This window comes from Oryzias latipes, chromosome 23 (genome assembly GCF_053564925.1).
Source record: "Oryzias latipes strain Hd-rR chromosome 23, Olatipes_Hd-rR_3.1".
Taxonomy (NCBI): Eukaryota; Metazoa; Chordata; class Actinopteri; order Beloniformes; family Adrianichthyidae; genus Oryzias; species Oryzias latipes.
The window spans coordinates 19,334,099-19,340,098 of record NC_136259.1 but is presented as its reverse complement, the minus strand read 5'-3'; the positions used below and the strand labels follow the sequence as shown (position 1 = coordinate 19,340,098).

The following is a 6,000-nucleotide window of genomic DNA, read 5'->3' as shown; positions in this document are numbered from 1 at the left end:
TATTCAGTTTTTATCATCGTAAATCTGACTTCAGAGGAGTCAGTGCCTCACCAGCCATCAACCTACCTGCCTGTCACTGAGTAGTTGTGTGTCAGAGAGGCAGAGAAAAGACTAAGAGTGTGTGTGTGTGTGTGTGAGATGAGAGAGAGATGCCAGTGTGTGTGGAGGGGTCTCTGACCTCCAGGGTTAATTCTGTTAACTCTAGATAAGCTGCATTTGATGTGTATTGAGGGTGTACACTTTCCTTGAAATAAACACAAGTACAATACTTGCTTGTAGGGTGAGGAGTGTGTTATGGAAAATAATACGGCTTTAATTGCGTGTTTGTGTGTGTACGTCTTGGCAGGTCAGTGTGTGGTGTGGCCCTTTGACTATCACAGTGAAAAAACTCCGCTCTTGGTGTCAATCAAAACTTTATCTATAAAGCACTTTTTATATAAAAATACAACACAAAGTGCTTTACATTAAAACACAATAAAACATAAAAACAAGCATGACGATTAAAACAAGCACCGCCCCTACTCTAATTAATTGGTAAACCCGGACGGTATCGGCTTTCAGGCCAAACCAGGACACATTCCTGTAACACCGGTGTAAAATTTGGAGCAAACAAAAGATGACCTGCATTGCATTTCAGCTTATTAACAAAACTTTATTGACATTTCAAAAACAAAAGTGCAAATTGTTGCTCAGTAGTGTCGTTTCATTGGTCATCAGAGCGGTGGGTACTTTCCAGGACTTCAGCAGCCTTCCAGTTTCCAAACAGCTTGCAACATATAGTTGTGCTTCATTGTATAAACAGTCTGTAAAGAAGGATCCAGCAGTTCAAGTGTGACCGTGTTTAGTCCCAGACTGGAGGAGCGTTGCTTCTGTGTTTGAAATGGACTGCTCATACAAGACGTCCTCCTGGGAGTACATGAGACCGCCAAAAGAGTCCATAATTCCACAGAGGAGTGCCAGGGCAGAAAATACCATTTCAGAGGCAAACAGGATCAGAACTCCCACCAACATGATGGTAACAGAGAGAAAAAGCTGCCAAAAGAAGAAAAACAACAAGCAAGAAATTAGTTTTTCTTTTCAATTATTATCCTTCGTCCTTAAAATCCTTGGCTTTTGCAAGGATACCCCTGAGGGTACTTAATGAAACTAAAAACTAAAAAAAGAACCTTGAATTATTCTATTTGACCAAAATAAGGGTATTCAATAATATATATTTATGGAATTTGAGACTGAAGTCTTAACTTTTCACTTTCCACTTCACTTTTAACTTTTTTTAAATAGTTACTCATAAAGCTTCATAAATCACTTTTTTTATAAATTTTTTTTTATTAAATGCCAATAAAACAGACGGAAACTCTCTGAGTATATTTAGTAGAAGAAAAAACTAGTTTCACGGGGGGCAACATCATTAAGGAAAAAATAAAAAATAGCTTCTTTTTTTTACCTTCTTAAAACACTGGTTATTTTTTCAACCCAATTTTTTTGGGGCACTTCTGTTGAATTATTACTTTTTTGAGCATGATTACTTTTTGGGGTTGTATTTAAACCAAAATTTTGTGTTTTTTTTCATAAGTTTAATCACCCAGCAAAAAGTTAGCCCCATTTTAACCTCGGAATTGGGTTGTGTCAGTGCGTTTTTGTCTTCCCTTCGACATTTTCACGGTGCGTCAAGCAGAAAATCAATCACCAGTTCTTATTTTAAAAAAACACAGTGTGCACAGAAAGCATGCACTTCAAAGCACAGAAACTTTCAGCCAAAACGAAAGTTTAACCAAGAGACCATGCGCGCACGGAACGCCATTGTGAACCAGGTAATATAATTACGCGAAGTCGAGTTCGATTAGAGATTCAGTACGAGAGAAGGAAGCAAAAAGGCGCAACAGAGAGCGTGTAAAGCCTCACATACCCGAGGCTTGGAGGGTTCTTTTCTGATTCCTTTTTCCTGCAGAAGCGTGTTCACAGAATCCACGGTAGCTTTGGTGGAGGCAGTTCATGCGTCAGCAGTCAGACATCAGCCTCTCAGGGCGCTGCGCTTCGCGGCTGTGGGAACTGGAACACTGCTTGAGTTCTTTAGCGGTCATGATCTCATCCGCAGCCTGTCGCTTCCTGTAGTCTCAGCTCTGGGAGAACTGGGCTTTTCCAGGGGGATGTCCAAATTGAAGAGGTGAATGCGCTCCTCCTACACTTTCTTTTGTAGAATATGAAAAGAAAGCTCAATTATTTTTATTATGATTACTATGAAGACACTAAGAGACAGCAAGAAGCATTAAACTAAGAGAGTTTCATCAAACTTATTTTATTTCCACTAATCCAAATTCTCTAATGCATAAAGCAGATTTTGTGTACATAGAGAATTCAAAGTTCTATACATAAAATATTACATGTATTAGAAAAGTTAAAGAAAGTTAAAAAGAACTGAATGTAAAGTAGATTTAAAGTATCAGTTTGCCCAACAGTAGCTGTAACAGGTGACCCCTGACCTTATAAATGAATTAGTGGGTTAAGAAAATGGATGAGTTTAAAGCAACAGTGCAGATGTAAAGTTTTGAATAAAACCTAATTAAATGCAGCTGAGAACAGGTGGGTCTTTCACCTGTATTTAAATAAACTCAGTGTTTCAGCTGGTCTAAGGCTTTCTGGAAGTCTGTTCCAGATATGTGGAGCATAGAAGCTGAATGCATGTTTGGTTTTGACTCTAGGAATTGCAAAAGACCGGATCCAGATGTTCGGACAACGCTGGCTTGTACATACCAGATCAGGAGATCAATCATGTATTCTGGTGCTAAACCATTCAGAGCTTTATAAACTGGCAGCAGAACTTATAAGTGAGCAATAGAATAAAATCAGAATAAATTGTCTAAAGTTCCAATCTGATCATCTTTTGATCTATCTTTAAAAACATTCCCAGTGGTCTTTTACTTATGATTTTTCCATTTTAATCCAAAATTTAATAAGAAAAAAGTGTTGTTTACTAGGACATAGTTTCTACTAAGACACAGTTGGTGCAGTGTTAGCCTTCTAACACTGCCCACCATCCATTTGTTTACACTAGCTTACAGCCCCTCACAACCATATTGGATTTATCCAGCAATACAGTTCTGAGGTGGATGCCGTTTGTATGACGAAAACAAAGATCTAGTCGTCTGCAAGTCCATCGGAATGGAGTGGAGCATGAGCTTGTGGCCTGCCAAATTCGATTGTAGATTTTAAATAACAACTACAAATGGCATTGTTATTGTCTACACCCGGTTCACAATGATCGGAATAAAGAACTACAAGTACTTTAATTTAAAGCTTAATTTTCTATATGTCCTCTGTCATGAGAAAAATGCTAAATGAACATGCTAAAAGCACCAAAAGCATGATTTTGATTAGAGCAAGCAAGTCTTTGCGTGGAAACTTTCAACACTGTAAAAGCTGAATCTTAAGAGAAAAAAACACCATTTGTTTTAGTAAAAATTGTCTTATTTTCTGTCTTATCAAGAAGGTATTTCAACAGATTAATAATCTTAAAAGAAAACATGTCAGTGACTAGAATTTTTCCTGCAATAATAATTCTTGGCAAGACTGTTTCTCTTACACCATTGGCAGATCTTTTTCTTTTCTTTTTTACTTATTCAACTAATCTTTTTAAAAATTTTATACGTTTTTGACTTATTTTTAGGGGTCTATCTTTGCAGTGAAAAGAACCAAAGAAGGAAGAAACCATCTGCTGTTGTCGGGTTGAACCTGAGAGGACAGGAAAAAGACTCAATCAATCATTTCATTTATATGGTCCCCTAACATGACCACAGTCAATAAAAGATGCCATACATTAAAAGTTAAAAATATTAAAACGGTAAATAAAAGGATAAAAACTTGTCAAAAGTCAAATAGTGAACCATATATCATATGTGAATAAAAAGCTGAATAAAACACACCAGTAGAGCATAGTCTCATGCTGTGACAAAAGCTTGGCTTTAAATTGAGTTTTATGATTTAGAAAAACTCTGGAGCATCTGTTACTGAACAGGAAGCACATGTCCTTGTCATCACCAAAGTCCTTTTCATTCTTTTTTTTTCTAGATCAATGTAGCATTTGCCTTACTTTATTATTTTTAGGAGTTGAGGCACAAAATTGGCATAAGCAATTTTCTAATAAAAACAAAATCCGATCTAAAAAATGATTCTCTTTTATCTATTTTTATCTTGTTTGAGGGCCAAAATAGTTTTGTTCGCTTGTTTCTTTAACTTTTCTTTTTTTAGCAGACTTGGTTTTTTCTTATTTTTTAAAAAAGATTTTTATTGCTGTCAGATTTTTTTGCCATAGCTTATACATTTTGCATGCTGTTTAATAAAAATGTTCTCAGAGTTCAGAAACGTATGCTTCCTTCTTAACTCTAACTAAAGTGATTTTCATGTGTGGCCAACAAATCAGTACCAGAGAAACTATGAAGCCCTAAGAAGATTGTTTGACCTTTTAAGGAAATTCTATGTAAAGCAGGGAGAAAATTAGAGGAACCGATGTGAAGGGAACTTCTGCTGTCCACAGAGATTACTCAATATACTTCTAGCAGTTTTGCACTTATGGATATTTTTCGAATCTTGTCTTTTCCCTAGTGACCATCCACTTGGGTTTGTCTCAGCTTTAAACATACCTTTATTATCATTTTTTGTTTGTTTCAACTCTAATGAAAATTATGTTTTTGTTCTTTTTAACGTGTTCTTGTAGCATTTTTCCCATGATGGAGGGCATTTATAAAATAATTAAAGATTAAAACTGGTTTCTGAGTATTTCTTTTTTCAAGACATGATGGATCAGGAGCGTATGACATAGTGCCTTTTGAAGAAGCTCTCAGTGACCTGGAAACTGAAATGGGCGGGCCAAAGTCTCCCTGCTCTGTTCCTTTCTGATGCATCCAACTGGCATCCAGCACAAAGCTGTTCGGCTAAACAGTTCAGATTTTGCTCCCCATTTCATGTTGTACTGGTAAGGTTAGGTTGGGGGTGTGTACGGGCTGGAAGCTAGCGGGAGAGTGTAAACAAAGGGATGATGAGATATCAGTGGAGGCTTACTTCTGCGCCAACGCTCCAACTCAGTGGTGAGGGTCTGATGAACCACTGCCGCTCTCCGCAAACTCTGTCCTTGAAAGCCAAAACACCACTGGGAAGGCTTTTACAATAAAAAAAAAATGTATATATTGGATTGGAGGAAGTGGATGTTTTCACTTCCTAATTTGGAATCTTCAGATGGCAACTTTTAGATGAACAGTTGAAGATTAAGCCATGCACGCAGTGAACTTCCCATTTGTATGTGTCAATTGTGACTCATACCATAAGAATGAACGCGTAAGTAGGAGGTGCAGGTTCACTCACCACAGCTGTCAAAGAGCTCTTTCATTTGTGTTAAACACTGTTTTGTTGATTTATTTATTTCCCTAAAAAAGGCTACCAGATACTTTTACTTTCTGCTTTTTCTATGAATCTCTAATAGACAGTGAATCGTACACTGCTCCTGGTGGTTACAGGTATGCAGCAAAGCCACCACCAGTGTGTGGATGTGTGTCTGCTGAGGTGGTGAATGGAACGGTGACTTTAACGTGCTTTGGGACCTATCTGAGAATATTTGTTGTTACATAATTGAGAATTTTAAAATAACAGTAAAATAAATGCTAACTGGATAACAACAACGACTTGACTCAGAAAATTACCCAGATGTCTGATATAAAAGCCTTCACTAGGTGGCAGTATATAACAGTTTGCAAGCAAAGCAAGTCAAGAGAGAATCATGAGTTAAAGGGTCAAAGGAATAGATAAAAAGATATCCATTCATAGTTTCTTTTCTAAAGTGGATTTTGTAAGTGTGTATTCTCAGAGATGTGAAAATGTACTGTGTTCTTTTAAACAAGACTTGAATGTCTTTTTGTGTGCCATATTTCAGGTTAACTCATCTCAGAAAGAGAAAAAGTGACAAGCAAAGCAGTAAAGATCAGTGAAAGGAGCATGACGGTTTGGAATGTG

At 37.1% G+C, this 6,000-nt stretch overlaps 1 long non-coding RNA gene across 1 annotated transcript; it reads right to left on the bottom strand.

The window, feature by feature from the left end:
* Positions 1-631: 631 nt before the first annotated feature.
* LOC101169080 (uncharacterized) lies at positions 632-2,252 on the bottom strand. The gene is made up of 2 exons (XR_177607.5): positions 1,907-2,252; positions 632-1,032 (listed from the first exon to the last, which is right to left on the bottom strand). It is a non-coding gene; the product is annotated as an uncharacterized LOC101169080 (long non-coding RNA).
* Positions 2,253-6,000: the final 3,748 nt, after the last annotated feature.